The 18,089-nt window shown below is 40.3% G+C and overlaps 1 protein-coding gene and 1 long non-coding RNA gene across 2 annotated transcripts in view; one reads left to right on the plus strand and one right to left on the minus strand.

Annotated features, from left to right (window-relative positions):
• Nucleotides 1–13,310, minus strand: part of LOC132117467 (short transient receptor potential channel 5-like) — a 48,934-nt gene extending 35,624 nt beyond the window's left edge. Inside the window, exon 1 of the mRNA XM_059526769.1 lies at nucleotides 13,186–13,310. The gene's annotated coding sequence lies outside the window, so the exon portion shown is untranslated. The remainder of the gene's footprint in view (nucleotides 1–13,185) is intronic.
• The window catches only part of LOC132117468 (uncharacterized), a 38,376-nt gene continuing 28,751 nt past the window's right edge, over nucleotides 8,465–18,089 (plus strand). Inside the window, exons 1-3 of the long non-coding RNA XR_009425759.1 lie at nucleotides 8,465–8,613; nucleotides 13,230–13,391; nucleotides 13,827–13,998. This is a non-coding gene — a long non-coding RNA (uncharacterized LOC132117468). The remainder of the gene's footprint in view (nucleotides 8,614–13,229; nucleotides 13,392–13,826; nucleotides 13,999–18,089) is intronic.

Raw genomic sequence — 18,089 nt, forward strand, 5'->3', positions numbered from 1 at the left:
ATGCACATGCTGAGTCAAGTCAAAAGGGTTTAGAACCGTTATCATTTCTTTTGTAGTTTTGTTTTCTGAATTATCTATGTGAATATTAAAATCCCCTGCAATAGCAAAACAGTCAAACTCTGAGGAAATCATTGATAACATTTCTGTGACCTCGTCAACAAAGGCTGGAGGCCTTATTTTGGAGGCCTGTAAATAATAATAAACAGAATGGATGGAGCACCTTTCAGCACAATCCCTAAATATTCAAAAGACAAGTACTGACCAAATGACACTTGCTTGCATTGATAGACATCTTTAAATAGAGCAGCTACACCTCCACCTCTCTTAACAGTCCTGCAGACACTCATGTAAGTGAAGTTAGGAGGGGCTGCTTCATTAAGGACTGTTGCATTGCAGCAAATTTAGGTGAGTTGACTCCTTTTTGTAAATCTGTGGTCGAAAATCTAGGGGTATTATTTGATAATACTCTCAAATTCGATAAAAAGATAAATTCATTCATTAAATCTGTTATTTTTGTCATTTATAATTAGTGGCGAAGGTTAAACCATTTCTTTCTTTTAAAGATTGTGATCCATGCCTTTGTGTTTGCGAGGCTTGATTATTGAATTCATTGTATGTGGGTGTTTGTCAAATGACTCTAAACCATTTGCAATTACTACAGAATGCTGTAGCGTATTGGTTTCCACTTGTATTTTCTTTGATGCTTTATCTTGTGTTTTGATACTGCTGTTTTGTATTTGTGGAATCACTTTATTATTTTACAGGACTTTGGTCAACACTCTGTTGTTTTAATAGTGCTTTATAAATGAATAAACTGAACTGAACTGTTTGTGTTCAGCTTATTACGAAGATGTTCAAATGCACATTATGGAATGATGTGGATCACACACTTATACTAATGACTGTAATTGTTTTGAATGTGATTTTCGCTATGTTTGTAAATTATGTTTGATCTCTCTAGATTGTTTTTTTTAATTTGATTTCTATTCAGTTTAACTTATTGTTTTTATTTCCTTTAATTTCACAACGAAGGACGTTCTTAAAAGTTTATTGTCATCTGTTGAATGCTCCACAATCTGAGAGTAAGTTTAATTGAACTAAATGTTTACTTACTGTAATAGTAAGTTGTGAAAACAGAGCACTAACAATGTGTGTGTTTATAGAGGGAGCAAGAGGTGGATATTGTTGCTGCATATTTCAAGAACAGGAATTACTCATTAGAAACAAACAGCAAAAGCTGAAATCTCTGGTGGGCCATACAGACCTCTGCCTCCAGCTATAAACGGAAGCTGAGCTGTTTTTAAAAGAAGAACTAGCCTAGCACTTAGATTCTGACATTGCGATGGCATGCCAGAACTTGACAGAGAGAGAGCTAGAGAAGCAACGTGCAAGCTCAAAGAAACATCCCAGAGGGATTGGATTCATTGATTGCGTTCCATGAGCATCTGCTGGCATTTAGTGTGAACACATATTTAAGTTCACACTGATCTCCCATAGCAGCTGTGTGTTTTTTCCCTCTGTCTCGCTTCTTGCTAGTTTACTGCAGTGGAGCAGTGATTTGGAGATTATAAATGTTGAGGTTACTGGTTTCTTCAGCACTCTGGTTTCCTCCACTGGCCTGAATCATATATCACTGACATGAGATCAAAGAATTAGTATACACAGAAAAGCTTGCTTTTTTCATATCATTTTGGTTAAAATGTAGTGGGAACTTAAATATCGATGTCAAAATACCAAGTTATGACAGGAATCATCATGGTTATATTGAGACACTTACAATTTATTTATTTGCATTTAGCAGACACTTTTATCCAAAGTGACTTACAGTGCATTCAGCCTAACATTTTAGGCTCTACCACTTGAGCCACAGTAATGTTAAATCCAATGTTACAATTGTATTGCCTTGAGAACACTATAAGCATTAAAACCTAAAATAAAAAGACCTTAAACAGCTTTACATCTTATATAATATGAATGGTTTAGCAGAAGAATGAATTAGGAATAAATTATTTTATAAAATCATACCCCTCACATTGCTTTTTGCCACAAATTACATTATACTAAATTTATATTAAACCCAGAATATGTCTTTAAGGGAAAAGCAATGATAAAAAAAGAAAAAAAAGAAGAAAAAAAAGTTGTTAAAACTGTCCATACTTGAGCATGTGAAAGCTTTTTGCACCTGATTTCAGTCACTGAGTGCACAAGATCATGTAAGTGAACGAGATTATATGATAAAGTCCTTCATATTAACAGCACATTGGGCCCTACTTTATAGGCTAGGAGAATATAACCATTTAAATGATGTAAAAATGTTGTCCCTTTAGGAGCACATACAGTATAGCTAATTGTAAAACTTAAATAATTTAATAGTTTGTCATATAGATGTGGCTTAGTTTGGGATATGTAAGAGAGAGTGATTGACATATAGTTTAAAGGGGTCATATGATGTTGCTAAAAAGAACATTATTTTGTGCATTTGATGTAATGCAATGTGTTTATGCCGTTTAAGGTTAAAAAACACATTATTTTCCACATACTGTACATTATTGTTTCTCCTCTATGCCCCGCCTTCTGAAATGTGTTGATTTTTACAATGCTTGTCATTCTGAAAAGTGAGGTGTGCTCTGATTGGCCAGCTATCCAGTGTGTTGTGATTGGCCAAATGTTTAAGCATCTGACAGAAATGTTACGCCCCTCAACATTATGTAATAAACAATAAAAACCCATTACAAACAAAGCAGTTGTTGCATCCAGTGGGAACATAATTACTGATTATAATGACTTATACTGTGTTTTTACACGTTGCGTTGCATATCGCGATACGTAAACATAAAACCATGACTGCATTTGAGATCAGAGAAATGGCGAACAACAAGTGCTACTCTACACTGCTCAAAACTCGCATTTGAATCATCAGTGGCAAATCCTTTACATATGTAAACCTACTTACATACCATGAGTCAGAAGCACCAGACTGTCCTTGCCAAGAGTAAGGAACAGCCGGGGGCTTGAGTGAGGTATGGCCCATGGCTTGAGTGAGCAACAGCAAGGGGCTATAATGAGGAATGGCCGGCAGATTCGACAAAGGAGCGGCTGGGGGTTGCGGCAACCACATGTGATGACCCTGGGCTGGACTCCGCTTCGTTCACAGTGAAAGCCGATCCAGTTGAAGTTGATGTTTTTCCTCAGCGACCAGCATGGATCAGTTCCAGGCATGACGAAGTGGATATCATGCATTTTTGGAAGGCCAAACAAAGTAGTTTCACTTTCAGAAGTGTCACGGCCCCTCCTCTGCATTGCAGGGGCGGTTCCTCCTGCAGGCAGAGGTGGGCCATTAGTGATTGGAGCCACCTGGGCTCAGGGTATTTAAGTTGTTTCTAATCACTCTTTTCTCTCTCTCTGCTCCTCCAGGTATGATCCTGTTTCGTTTGTTCCTTTATAGTTTTACTTAGTTTCCACTCAGTCATGTTCACACACACACAGATTCTTTCATCCATGCACTTTACACACACCTTACATTATGACATTCTCACACCTCATTCCTCTTTCTTTGGTTAAAGTTAATAGTTTTGGTTTACAATAAAGCACCTTTTTCTTTGATTGGCCTATACTTGTTTGTGTCCCCTCATTTTTGCCACAGGCTATGAGCCGGCCTGTGACAAGTGGAGGCTCGTCCTCATTTTCAAGGTAGAGTTAATTATATTTCAGTGTTACTTTAGTATTTTAGCTTACTTTAAAAAATTTCCATAGTTGGTTAAAGTTTGTCTAAATTGTTTGTCTTATCCTCAACCACTTCCTGTGTACTTACAGGAAAAAAAGCACGTGAGGCTTTTTCAGCACTGAGTGTAGCTGACAGTAAAATTTATGGTAAAGTTAAATCCGCAGTTCTGAAGGTCTACGAGCTGGTGCCGGAGGCATATCGTCAACGTTTTCGTTACAGGAAAAAGCAAGTCTCACAAACCTATTCTGAGTTTGTTTGTGATTTGACTTCTGCATTTAATCATTGGTGCACAGCTTCTGAAGTTAGTAATTTTGAGGGTCTGTCTAACTTGATTGTGTTAGAACAGTTCAAAAATTCTGTGTCTGACCAGGTTGCTACCTACATTAATGAACGTAAAGTTAAGTCTCCAAGTGATGCAGCAGTCCTTGCAGATGAGTACACATAAAGAGTCATTTTGAGTCAAACAGTGACATGCTCTATAAAAGTAACTTTACTCCTAGGAATAGGTCATCTTTTTCTGGAGCTTCGTTCCAAAGGCCTCAGAAGTTTGGTTCTGGGGGACCTAAAGCACCAGTTAATATTAATACCTGTCGCTATTGTTTAGTTGAAGGACATTGGAAGAAAGAAAATTTAAACCTGCTGTGTTGGCTCTGTCTCACGTAAGGAGGTTGAGAGTAAGCCAGGAAGCCTTGAGTTGCCAGTTAAACTACAAACAGAACAGTTGACTAGTTCTCGAGATTCATTGATTGCTGAGCAAAAGGTAGATCCTACCTTGGCTGGTTTGTTTGATAAAGCGGTTCCTGATTCAGTGGTGAGGAATAGTGCTCAGTGTTATTTTCTTCTTGATGGGCTGTTGGTCAGGAAATGGGTTCTACACTGTGATCAGGGTCTAGGTGAACCATTTTTTCAGGTAGTTGTACCTACTACTTTGCGAAGTAAAGTCTTGCAAACTTCACATGGTGACATGGCAGGTCATATGGATGTTTGTAAAACTTATGATCGCATATTTTTTTTGGCCACATTTAAAGCGGGATGTAGCTCAGTTTATTAAAACTTGTCATACATGTCAGCGCACAAGCAAGACAAATCAGGTTGTAAAGCCAGCTTCTTTGTATCCAATACCAGCCATAGGGCAACCTTTTGAGCATCTTATTATCAATTGTGTGGGGCCTTTACCACGGTCCAAGTCAGGTCATAATTACTTATTAACTGTTATGTGTCAAGCAACTAGATATCCGGCAGCTTGTGCCTTGTGCACCATAACTTCAAAATCAGTAGTTAAAGCGTTAACTCAATTTATTTCAACATTTGGAATTCCAAAAATCATCAAGTCAGATCAGGAGTCTAACTTTACCTCCCATTTTTTTTGCGCAGGTTCGCAAACAGCTTAAAGTTAAACAAAAAAAGTCTACTGCTTTCCATGCTCAGAGCCAGGGAGCTTTGGAGCGTTTTCACCAAACGTTAAAGTCCTTGCTTCACTCATACTGTACAGAACTGTTTGCAGATTGGGAGGAGGGGTTACCTTGGCTGCTACTAGCTGCTCGCGAAGTAGTGCAGGAAAGCACATGGTTCAGCCCAAATGACTTGGTGTTTGGTCATAAAGTGCGTGGGCCCTTAGCAGTGCTGCAGGATGGTTGTTTGCCTGAGGAACCTCCTCAGAACCTTATTGACTATGTAAATGATTTTAGGCTGAAGTGAACTAGCGAAAGAGAGACTAAAATGTTCTCAAAAGAAAATGAAACTGAGATATGACAGACAGGCTGAGCTGCGCAAGATTAGTCCCGGGGATGGGGTACTCGCTCTTTTGCCTCTTGTAAGTTCACCTTTTCAAGCAAAATACTGTGCTCCTTTTACTGTGTTGCGCAAAGTGTCAGATTTGAACTATCTTATTGAAACCCCTGGTCATAGGAAGTCCACTAAATTATGCCATGTGAACCTGTTAAAACATTATCACTCCCATGATCAAAGCAAAGTTGAAGGCACTCCAGTGGTGAGGTCAGCGTTGACTGCTGCTCCCGTCACTTCATCTTGTGGCTTTAGCTTTGTGGAGGGGGGAGAAGAGGAGGTCTTTAGGGTTTCTGATGAGGTCTTGCAAGGCCGGTTGAAAAATTCCCAGACTTTGCAAAACCTTGGGGTTTTGGTAGATCATTTAGACTCTGAGAAACGTGATCAATTGGTAGCGCTTATCAGAAACTACCATGTTTTGTTTTCTGATACTCCATCGCAAACCCATTTAATTGAGCACGACATTGACATTGGAGATGCTAAGCCTATCAAACAGAGATTTTATCGTGTATCTGAGGAGAAGAGACTGCAATTAGAAACAGAGGTACAGTATATGTTGGACAATGGTATTGCTGAGCCATGTTGTTCGAATTGGGCTTCACCCTGTCTTCTGGTCAAAAAGTCTGATTGCACTTTCAGACCCTGCACTGATCATAGAAAAGTTAACAATGTTACTAAAGCAGACCTTTATCCTCTTCCTAGAATGGAGGACTGTATTGATCAAGTTGGGTCAGCAAAGTATGTTAGCAAATTTGATCTTTTAAAAGGTTATTGGCAAGTACCCCTTACCAAAAGAGCTTGTGAAATTGCTGCCTTTATAATTCCATCTGGTTTGTTCTCTTATACAGTGATGCCTTTTGGTTTGCGGAATGCTCCAGCCACCTTCCAAAGGCTGATGAATCGGGTGGTCTAAGGTCTGAAAGGGTGTGCCATGTATTTGGACGACGTGGTCGTCTATTCAGACTTCTGGGAGGAGCATATCGGGAGAGTGCAAGCCTTGTTTGATAGACTGGTGTGGGCCAGGTTGACTATTAATTTGGCAAAGTGTGAGTTTGCCAAGGCTACGGTCACATACCTACGGAAGGTTGTTGGTCAGGGTTTTGTCTGTCCGGTGGAAGCCAAGGTCCGGGCTGTAAAGCAATTTCCACGGCCCTCCACAAAGAAAGAACTGATGCGCTTCTTGGGAATGACCAAGGCTGAATTTATCTGGTCCACCCAGTGTCAAGAGGCATTTGATGCAGCTAAGGCTCTTTTGTGTTTGGCACCCGTATTGGCAGCACCAAATTTTAGGAAATCTTTCAAATTGCAGGTAGATGCCAGTCAAATCGGTGCCGGGGCTGTGCTTCTCCAGGAAAATGATGACAATGTGGAGTTTCCAGTCAGTTTCTTTTCCCGGAAATTTAATAAGTATCAGCAAAATTATTCTGTAATTGAAAAGGAGGCTTTAGGTCTCATTTGGGCTCTACAGCACTACGAGGTCTATGCTGGTTCCGGTTTGACCCCTTTAACTGTGTTTACTGACCACAACCCACTAATTTTTCTGAAGTCCTTGCAAAATCCCAAACAGCGCCTAATGCGTTGGGCTTTGTTCCTGCAACCATTCAACCTTGATATTAGACATATTAGTGGTAAGGATAATATCATTGCTGATGCTCTGTCCCGTGCTCCCTTAACCTAGTTTGTATTTTCTATCTGATGACCCCTGCGGGCTCTTTGCGCCTCTTTTCTCTTAAATTGCTCCCCAGGTACCAGGGCTGCTGAGTTTGAGGGGCAGAGAGTCAGCGCGGGGACACGAGGCGACTGCTAGGAGCGGGGACTGTTTTTTTTGGGGGGGGGGGGACTTTGGATTGTTTTAAGGTTGGTCCAACGAGTCTTAACTTTTATAAAGAATATCTTTTGGATTTGAGACTTTAGTCTTTGCAACTTTACAGATCTTCTTTATGAACCAAGAGCTTGTAAAACACTTCAAAGAGAAAGGCACAATTGAAATCACATCATATGACCCCATTAAGGAAAAAGTAGCTTGGTTTTACTCTTTTCTTGTAGTTTGATTGTCACATAAATTGGATCTATCATCTATGAATAGCTCTTTTGTAATATGGTGCAAAAATAACTGCATCTATATAGTAATGTAATTATGTGCATTGTGCACAAATAAAGTTTATTAATGATAATTTTTTTATATTAGTAAGTCTTGAGCGATATGTCAGTAAATCTTTTAATAGATTTCAACTACGCTTAGTATAGTATGAAATAAATGTATTTTAAATATATTACTTTTTTACTTGGGTATTACTAGCTGTTTATTAGTAGTCATCAAGCACTTATTAATGCTTTATTCTGCATGACCATATTTTAGATTCTTTAATCCTTCCCCATACTTAAACATAACAACTTCCTTACTAAATATTAATATGAAGCTAATAAGGAGTTCATTAAGGCAAAAGTAATAGTTAATAGTTAATACTGAGAATTGGAGAAAAGTGTGACCATGGAAGGTATATTGCTGAAACCTTGTGGCATGTTATTGAACTGACCTAGAACAGACTGAAAAAATATGTGTTAACGTTAAGACTGTTCTTGCTTTATAAAAATCAGAAGTTAGATGTTCTACTTTTATATAACTCTGTGAGAACATAGTTAGTGAACCAAGACAGAGATCTAAACAACATGTACTGTATACAATCAATGGGTGGCAAGTTTTTTTCCAGCACTTTTTGGATATAGAGCGAGGGCTACATGAGTTAGATTCTATCGAATCACAAACTTTAAATAAGGGTTGCAGTTAATAGTTTCCAAACCATGGCTATTTCAGCAGTGAAGTGAAACTGATTGGAAATGAGAACTGGCCAAGACCATCACACACAGCAGGTTTTTCCAAATTCTGCTCACAGTGCTTCTTTAGAAGCTGGGACAAGCTAAGAAATGGAAAGGACAACTGGCAAACTTGGCAATATGAGGTCCTCTGGGTCTCTTAACCAGTCGCAACGGTGATACGCAATGAGTGACAGGACTCTATTTTTGGAAGAGTTTCTATTTCTGCAACGTCACAGACAGTTGAGTACAAGAACATACAGTGGGTCCAATGACAATGAAAATATAAGGTACTAAATATGTGCTATTTATAAAGTTTTAATCAAGTTTAATGACTTTAATAACCACAATGAAAGCGATCTTTTTGTAGTGGAAAGACAAATTACATGCCAGAATTGTATTGTATTGTGACTGGAGGGTACACTGGATGACCAGATAGGCATGAATGGACAATTCTATTTTAATATGTAAAGCCATTCGTTGGCTGGCTCTGTTGTACGTTCAAATCAACGAAGTGGAAAACTGCAGAAAAAAAAAATCGATTGGGCAAGTTTTGAGCTAGTTTTTGAATAATAGATGGGCTGGTTTTGTTTCGTAGACCTGGCAACCCTGCTAGTGGACCTTCCCTTTCAAGTAGTCAAATCACGCTGATCTGAGAACTTGAAACAAAAGATCCACTAAATGCATCAATGGAGTGTACTTTGAAAGGTCTTGTGTGTTCAGCAGAGTAGATAGTCGAAAATTAAGTATACTTGGGCTGGGCCTTTACTTGTCAGGAATTGTGGCGCTTGCACGGAAAAGAAAGGAAGCCACAGTCAGACAGCAACAAGGCAGTCGGTATTTGGTAAAAGCGTCAGCTGGCCATAACAGTGAGAGTGTTTTTGAGACTGGAGCCCACACACAGTGCAGATATTCAGTTTGAAACGCTAATTAGGCACAGGCAGCTGTTTACTAGAGCGTGGGGAAACCAGTTAGCAATTCCACAGCACAAAAATCTTTTTCCTCTCTCTCTCTCTCACTGTTAGTGTTCACTGTACTCTACAGAGCCGACCTGCGTCACAATCCCTTCACTGCTGTTTTTCACAGAGCATCAGTGACACCAGACGAGAGGGCTTGTCTATGTAAAACCTGAACACCTCTTTCTTAAAGTGACTCATATTAATAAGAGCCCCATATATGGTTCTCACCAAAGAACAGGGTCATTAGCCAGACTGGTTTCGGAGGATGTAGTGAGGTGATGTCAGATGGCGGTTCTGTGATAATGTGCAACAGGATCAGTTTTGGGCTTACATATTCCTAAACTGACACTAATATGATCCCAGGAGGCATTACAGTACCACTATTTGTCATCAGTACCATTATCATCACAGTGCTACATAATTACAGAGGCTTTTTCACTAATGTGACTACAGTGAACACAAAGACAAAGGATTGTATTCAGAATGGCCTACAACAATACTATTCATGCTGAATTTGTGGCATGCCGTATGTATACTGTGCCTATGCAACTATCTGTATAAATGTGATTTAAAGGGTACATAATCACATAATCTCATGTTAATCTTGAGTAACTATAGAGTAGTACTGCATCCTTCATATCTCCAAAAAGTATTTAGTTTTATCATATTTATAAAAGAAAAATACAGCTTTCCGATTCTCTCCGGAAAAAGCCGAGCTCCTGGAGGCATGCCATCACTGAAATGATGAGAACACACAAACGTACTTGCTACACTCCTTTGCTGCCCCCCCCAAAAAAAACTGCATCCACTGTTCATGTAACGCTGAGTTCTTGGGGAAGCTGAACACGGTAAACTTTCCCTCACATCCAAAAACACACTTATTTGGAGACATTCACAAACAAATCCTATGCAGCGCTGCCGACGATTTCTCCTCTGGTCAACGTATGCGCTGACGCGCTTTTCAGAGAGAAATGCTCATATAAGGAGTTCCACAACCGTCTATGTCATTAGATCCACGATCGAAAAGAACAGCTTTTCGATAACAGAAATTCTCTGTCATTCGTCCAAATTATTTTTTTTTTTAACTTTGGCCATGTTTAGCATGAGAATCCATCTCTTTAACACTGTGAACAACTCTGAATACACGAAACACCATCGTAGCCCCCCTTTAACAAATGTAGAGCACACTGAATGAAATACTATGTCCCTTAATGGAATGTGCTGAAATCAACCTTTAATTTCCAGTGTTATAATATTAATCGTGCTTGAATTACCATAAATGAATGTTAACTGAACTACACTGTCATTTCATAACAATATGGGGAATTTTATAGTTCTGATTTAACATTTTAAACACATTGTATACAGTACATACTGTTCAGCATTCCGTAGAGTAGTATTCCATTCTGAACATGGCAATAAATAATATTTGTTCAGAGCTGTCTTTTGAATTCATAGTCGAGTCATGGTTTAGGGTGGACCGAGTCTCCCTCATTATAATGGGTAAACTGGGACACCATTTCCAGTTTTGTTAGGAAAAATTTGCTCAATAATTTGAATGCACACTGTTAAGCAACATGCATGCACTGTTTACTTTAATAAGCCAATTATCAAGCACACATTATGTGGTAATTGAGCATTTGACTCGCACCTTGTTGCTGTGTTACAGTTTCACATTTGTGAGATATTCATGGAAACCTTTCATATGGAGAACAGCTAATTTCAGTATTGACTCTTGCTGAAGAGTCAAATGAAACGAGCAGACAAAAATAGTCTGTGTTCAGAAATTAACAGTAAAGATGCTGACCCACATGGTGTTACATAATGTGTGAAAGCAACCTTGAAATATCATGTTATTTACACACTGGTTGATCTGAGCCTGAAACCTGAAAACAGACATCTGAAGTACTTCAAAGTACAGCTGTGACCATCAGTGCAACGTGCCTGTAACCTACATACTGTATTACCGAATAATTTTCATATCTTCTCGTATGCTTATGGACTATTATTTTTTCAATGCTGTCAAAAGATCTAGATGTTTTCCTCACTTGCCTTATTGCCTTATTTATATATAAATATATATGGCTTACATCTAGATTGTACATTTTTTTAGATAAATCCTTAACAAGTACATTTTAAACAATATTTCAAGTGTAATGTATGAGATTTGTTGTATTTTGAATCAATTTCTTTGTTAAAGACAAAAAATTTATCATACTGATGTCAAAGCTAAGTATTCATTAGTTTGAATGAACATTGAAGCAAAAACTATCATAAACATTATTATTAATAAAATTATTATTATTATTATTATTATTATTGCATTTTATTTATTAAAGGAGCATTGCGTAGGTTCTGAAATTTCTAACCGTTACTGACACCAGTGGCCGTTAGAGGAACTGCAGCCAGTCTCATGCTCGTTCTCAGTGCGCACGCTCTTTTTTTTTTTTTTTACTTACGAGGGGTGTCCGTGGGTGTCTGAATTGTGCTGGAGGCTGGTCACTTCTTTCCATCCGCAGAGTTCATTTGAAAACACGATTGCCGCTGCTTAATATAATGGCTGGCGTGCCGTAGGTTGTAAGCCCAAGTAGACGAGAACGCGCATGACGTCACATTTTGTGAATTTTCGCGCCAATTCGGGCCCAACACACACAATTGAGCCTACAGGCTGATAGAGGCAACCGTGGCGGACAGTCGAGGTGTCATTCTTTTTTTTACATCATGGTTGTTTCATAAATGTACAAATGAAAACTCTATCTTAAAGATTTTTTTAAGTAAAAACCTCCACATAGCTCCTTTAAAAGTATCTTTTACAACATTCCTGTTTTGTGCCAGCTCTATAACATTTAAAATTTTGAAAAATTTTTGTGGTATTAAAAAAATATTGGGTTATACTCTTTCTTAAGTTGTCCTTGTTACTGTATAATTATACATTTAAGTACTGAGTAATATTAATTAACTACATGTACTTACTATATGGTTGGGGTTTGTCTTAGGGCTATTTGTTATTGTTATTACAATAATAAATACATGTACAGTGTAAAAAGGATTCCTTAAAATAAAGTGTTACCAAATATTGCTTATTGAGCTTAACAAGCTCTTAATTTTCTCAGAAACTGTATAAAGCACATTATTTGTGTCCTTATAACAACATCTGTCCTTGTTACATATACAGTACAGCATGGACAGTAGATTATGCATAATTTAAAGCAACTAACCAACACTAAACCCTACAGTAAGTACATGTTGTTCCTTATTTCTTATTTGCGTAACTACACTGTAACAATGACACCTTAAAATAAAGTGCAACCCAAAATTATTTTCAAATGTCCTTTACCTTTTATTTAACCAATTTGTTATGAATGAAGACTTGCAAAAAGTCTAATATTCCCATTAAACAAATTTAAATAAAATTGTTTACCTTTTTTTTGCAATGCACCTTAATTAGAGTTCAATCTGTTAATGATTGTGGCTAAATTCAGTGTCCTGTTAATTATATCAGTAGCAAATCATGGGGACACATGGTACAGTTTCCTGAGGACAAGCCATCGAGCATCGCTGTGGGAGATTCATTAAAGCCTTAATAACCTGTTGATTGTCACAGACGGCCCCCACACTAAAATGTTTATATATATATATATATATATATATATATATATATATATATAACCTTAACCATAACCTTAGATTACTTAACCAAATTCTGAATGAGGACATACTAGTCTTTGAAAAAATCAAATCAGTTTACAAAGATTTATATTTACCGAATACATTTAATATGCATATTGGGTTTTTTTTTTCTCTCCATGATCCCACTGCACCTTCTGCAACATGTTACAAATTTGTATACCTTTCCAAGCGATTCAAAATTTTCCACATGCAAGATCTGGACAGTGCACTCACCCTGTGTCATTTGGCTTACATGTTTCGTCTCTTCTGTATTACAGGCGGTTTTCAAGACAAGTCTGCCGGCAGGTCATTTGCTCCGGAGGAGAACCATTGAGCGCTATTAAACCCACCTCAGGGACTCCATTGATGGGTAGCAGTGGAAAAGGCTCCAGCTGTTCGCTTTGATCCGGGTCCAGCCCACCCTGATGAATTGACCCCAGGTGAAAGGAGCTGAACAAAAGAGCAAAATCAGTTAAACCATTCCAGGTTTGCAGTGTCCCAGCGTGTTCTGCAGTCGTCCCTGCTGTCAATATTATCGGTGGCATGAGGGTACGGTGGCTTGGTATGCGCTTGCCTCAGTTGTCATGGTTGCTGGATGGAGTGTGGCGTCTCCTGCCCCTGCTCTACCTCTGTCTGTTTCTGTGCTGCTCTGGCTGTCTGTTCTGTCTCCTGTTTTTTCCCCTCTCTTCCTTTTCCACCTCACCCTCCTCTCTCTGCCTCTGTGTCTCCATCCCTCCCTCCCTCCCTCCCTCCCTCTCGCAGCATCCCCCAATTCCCCTTCTCCATTCTCTTTCTCTTCCCTCCTCTCCGGCACCCAGGTTGTTTTTGAGCTTGTTGTCATCTCAAATCCTGCATGTCTGTTCCTTGTCTTACAGTAGTACCAGCGCTGATCTGTTCCTCCCCTGACATTAGTGTGCTATTTGAGGTTTTTCTCTTGAGTGTTCTTCTTCATTTTCCTGGGTGGGAATGACATGACGAATACAGGTGTTCAGCTGGAGAACCAGACAGGCGTTTGGTGCTTAGTGGCGCTCTAAACATTCACAGTGAGTATTAGTTTGGTAGATCTCTCCATGAGCCTTTAGAAAGCACAGCCAAAGTTCGTTCACTGGCCATCTGGCCATCAATCATCGGTTCAGCTGTTTTAAAGTCAGTGTGAAATGAAAATTCATTTATTTTTGACCTTGCCAAAATGTCAGCGACATATGCCAGACTTCTCCATTCATTTTGCCCCTTAACCCACCCCGCCACAATCAACAAACTCACATCACAAAATCCAGTCAACAACAGGTGGATTGAATCAAGTCTCCATCCTACATTTTACACTTGGATGTACATTTTAATTTAACTAAGACATTTTGGGCCCTATCATACACCTTGCGCAATGCGACGCAAGGCGTTTAATTAGCAAATGCATTTTCGCTCATTTTTGCACCCATGGGCATGCTGGTCTAACAAAGAGGTGTGTTCAAGCGCATTGCTGGTGCAATGCTATTTTAAAGAGCTGAAAACAGACTGTGCCATAGACCAACTCAAACCTGGTCTTAAGTCTGGCGCAATGCTTTTTCTTTGTTATTTAAAGAGCGTACGCACAGCAGCACATAAACAAGCCAAATTTTAAAAATTAAAGGATTGCAATGCATACGATTTTTTTTTTTGTAGGCTAAATAAATAAATATGGTTTTGGACGAAAAAAAAACTTTTTTCCGTCGTTAAAATAGCAAAAGTGGATTTGGACACACCCTGAGTGCACCTGCACCGTGCGCTTTACACTTTGCGTTAAGATCATTAAAATAGGGCCCTTTGAGTGCTTGTTCGAGGGACTTACTAGCAACCAAACTAGATATGAATCATTGCATTATCATATTTTTTTGATTTACCCTACATGTGATAAAATACTCATCCCTGAATTAAGAAAAGCTTGCTTTAAGTTGATCCAGGTCATTTTTGATAGGGAAATGTTACAGTATAACAGGGTTGAACAAACAATGAGGGAAAAGGACAAAATCCTAAACTAACCAATGCCAAACTGCATAGTAAGTACTATTATTAATAATAATTGTATCAATATAATGTAAATGTAATCAATAATAACTCGTGTAACACGAAATTCCATTCAGTTTCCTTTCAAATCAGTGTAACCAGTTTAAATCTAATGGATATGAATGAGGACATGCATACTATCAGATAGCATGTAAAGTTTAAATTGAAAATTGTTTACATTAGTTTTCATTCATCCTAATTATAGTTCAGTCTGTTACATTTTGCTTGCATTAAGCTCCACACAGTTGACCAGATTTGATCCATTCAGTTCAGTTGACCAGACTATTTGCATCTCTGCTAAATGTACTGCCAAAATATTCTTTCCAAAATATTTGATCCTGTTTCAACTGCCCCTTCAATAAAGAACACATGAATTTTGCATGTGCAGAAAATTCTTCAGACTATGAATTGAGCTGATATTAGAACATATTGATTTCATTGATCACATGTTTTCCAGAAGCAGTGTGTATGTTTATTATGATTTAGTATGTTTATCATGATGCCAGTTTTTTCTCTACAATCATATCAAAATCTGCAAGTTTATGATGCTGAATGAAAATCTGAATCTGAACATCACTATTCTCATAAATTTAGTTATTATCCATTATGCAAATAGGCCTTTAGGAAAGAAAAATCACAAATGAGGTTTAATTAAAATATCAGTTCTTTCTTATAGAAAAGCAGTGTGATTAAAAGCAGAGCAAAGTCTCCTGCACCGCAAGAATTTATTATCCAAATCAATGCATTCATTAAAACTCTGCATTGTTACACAAACTGTCTCATTTGTGTAACTGTATTGCTCCTACAGAATTTTAGGAGACAAAGATACTTAAATGAAACAACAATAACAGCAACAAAAATAATTTTGATGATTCTCATTCGCTCTCAATTGCATTTATGATGGCTGAATGACTGCTGTAAGAGCCCGAGGTTTCTGTTGGATCAGCACACTAATGGGTTCATCTGGTTTAATAGTGCAACCCTAATAAGAAGACTTGCATACTGAACATTTCAGAGTGAATTTCTTTCCTCTTACTAATACAGTGTAATTATGTAATGCTTCCGCTGTCCAGTTATCAAACATTTATTGAAGAAATCAGCTAGTACTCTTCAGAGTTGCTATAATAACCTCAGTGTTGTAATCCCTGGTGGGTTATTCATCATGTCTGCTATGGCCATGGGCTATGGCATGTATAATGTATGAGCTTTCGACAGCTGTAACCAGTCCTTCACACACAATAATTACAGTGTTTACAATAGATGACACTTAAATTTCTTATTCTTCACTGTCTTTCTATCGAGTTAGCTCGAATCACTTGATCTCCATTCAAAGTATCTTCTAGATAATCGTTGGGGTGCTATATATATTGTCGCGGGCTGAAGAATCACACGGCAGGCTGTGGCGAAAGTTTAAAGCCCCGGAGGGTGTATTTATTAGTGGTTGTGAACGTGAAGGTGCCAGAAGTGTCCGGTGCTCACCCTCGGTGCTGCGTGATCCTGTTTGCCGGCCGGCTGAGTGCAAGGGGAATCGGTGTCCGGTGCTCAGGTGGCGGGCTGGTCGGTCATTCGCTTTCTGGAGAGATAAGAGACACAACATTAGCTGGCGATCTTCTGGAGAGCTTTCTCACCCGTGTCTTCTCGGGTACAGCTTTTGTAGTCCTCGTCTGAACACTTTCAGCTGGGACCGATCATCCCGCGGAGATTGAGTGCAGGTGGATCTCCTCCGTTGCCAGGGCGACGCTGATAGGTGCCCGGGACATGGCTCACCCCCCCCCCCCCCCCCCCCCAAGCGTCGTCCTGGTCCCTCGGGCGAGTGGGGAAGTGGGGGCTGGGGGGGGAAGTCATACCTGATAGACCTGCGAAAGCTGTCCACAGGCGTGAGAGTCCATCCGCATTGGCGTTGGCGGTTCCAGCTCGATGTTGCACGTCAAAGTGGAAGTCCTGGAGCGCTAGGAACCATCGTGTCACCCGGGCATTGGTATCTTTAGCCCGGGCCATCCATTGCAAAGGAGCGTGATCGGTGATGAGGGTGAATTTCCGTCCCAGGAGATAATATTTCAGCTCCAGGACTGCCCACTTGACGGCCAGCGCCTCCTTCTCCACCGCCGCGTACCGTTGTTCCGTTGTGGACAGCTTTCGGCTGATGTAGACCACCGGGTGTTCCTCGTCTCGTACTTGGGATAACACGGCTCCCAACCTGGTGTCGGATGTGTCCGTCTGTAACAAGAAGGAACAGTTAAAGTTAGGGGCGCGCAATACCGGTTCAGACGTGAGCGCCGCTTTTATCCCCTGGAACGCCTCTTCTTCCGGGGGTCCCCATCTCACTCTCTCCGGCTGTCCCTTCTTGGTGAGGTCTGTCAGGTCTGTAGCTAGGGAGGAGAAGTTAGGTATGAAGCACCTATAGTACCCTGCCAATCCCAAAAAGGCCCGTACCTGCTTCTTGGAGGTGGGCCTCGGGGCCGAGGGGATGGCGGCTACTTTTCCCTCCTGCGGACGGATCAGACCCCAGCCAACCCGGAAACCGAGGTATTTTGCTTCAGGTAGGGCCAGGTGACATTTCTTGGGATTGGCGGTGAGCCCAGCCCGCCGCAGTTCGAGAAGCACCCTCCGGAGCCGCTCCAGGTGGTCCTCCCAGGTCTCCGAGTGGATGACGACATCATCGATGTAGGCCGCAGCATAAGTCTGATGGGGTCTCAGCACGATGTCCATCATCCGTTGGAAGGTTGCTGGAGCCCCATGCAGCCCAAAGGGGAGAACCCGGTACTGCCAGTGGCCACTGGGGGTGGAGAAGGCGGTCTTGGCTTTGGTGGGCTCTGTTAACGGGACCTGCCAGTAGCCTTTGGTGAGGTCGAGCGTGGAAATTAACCGGGCTCCCCCCAGTCGCTCCAGCAGCTCGTCGACATGGGGCATCGGGTATCCATCGAACTCGGAGACCTCGTTAAGGCGGCGGAAGTCGTTACAGAACCGGAGGGTGCCTTCCGGCTTTGGGACCATGACTATGGGACTGGACCACGGACTGCGGGAGGGCTCGATGATCCCCAACTTCAGCATCTCCTGTACCTCCCTTTCGACTGCATGTTGCCGGGCCTCCGGGATTC

The sequence above is a fragment of the Carassius carassius genome, chromosome 36 (genome assembly GCF_963082965.1).
Source record: "Carassius carassius chromosome 36, fCarCar2.1, whole genome shotgun sequence".
Taxonomy (NCBI): Eukaryota; Metazoa; Chordata; class Actinopteri; order Cypriniformes; family Cyprinidae; genus Carassius; species Carassius carassius.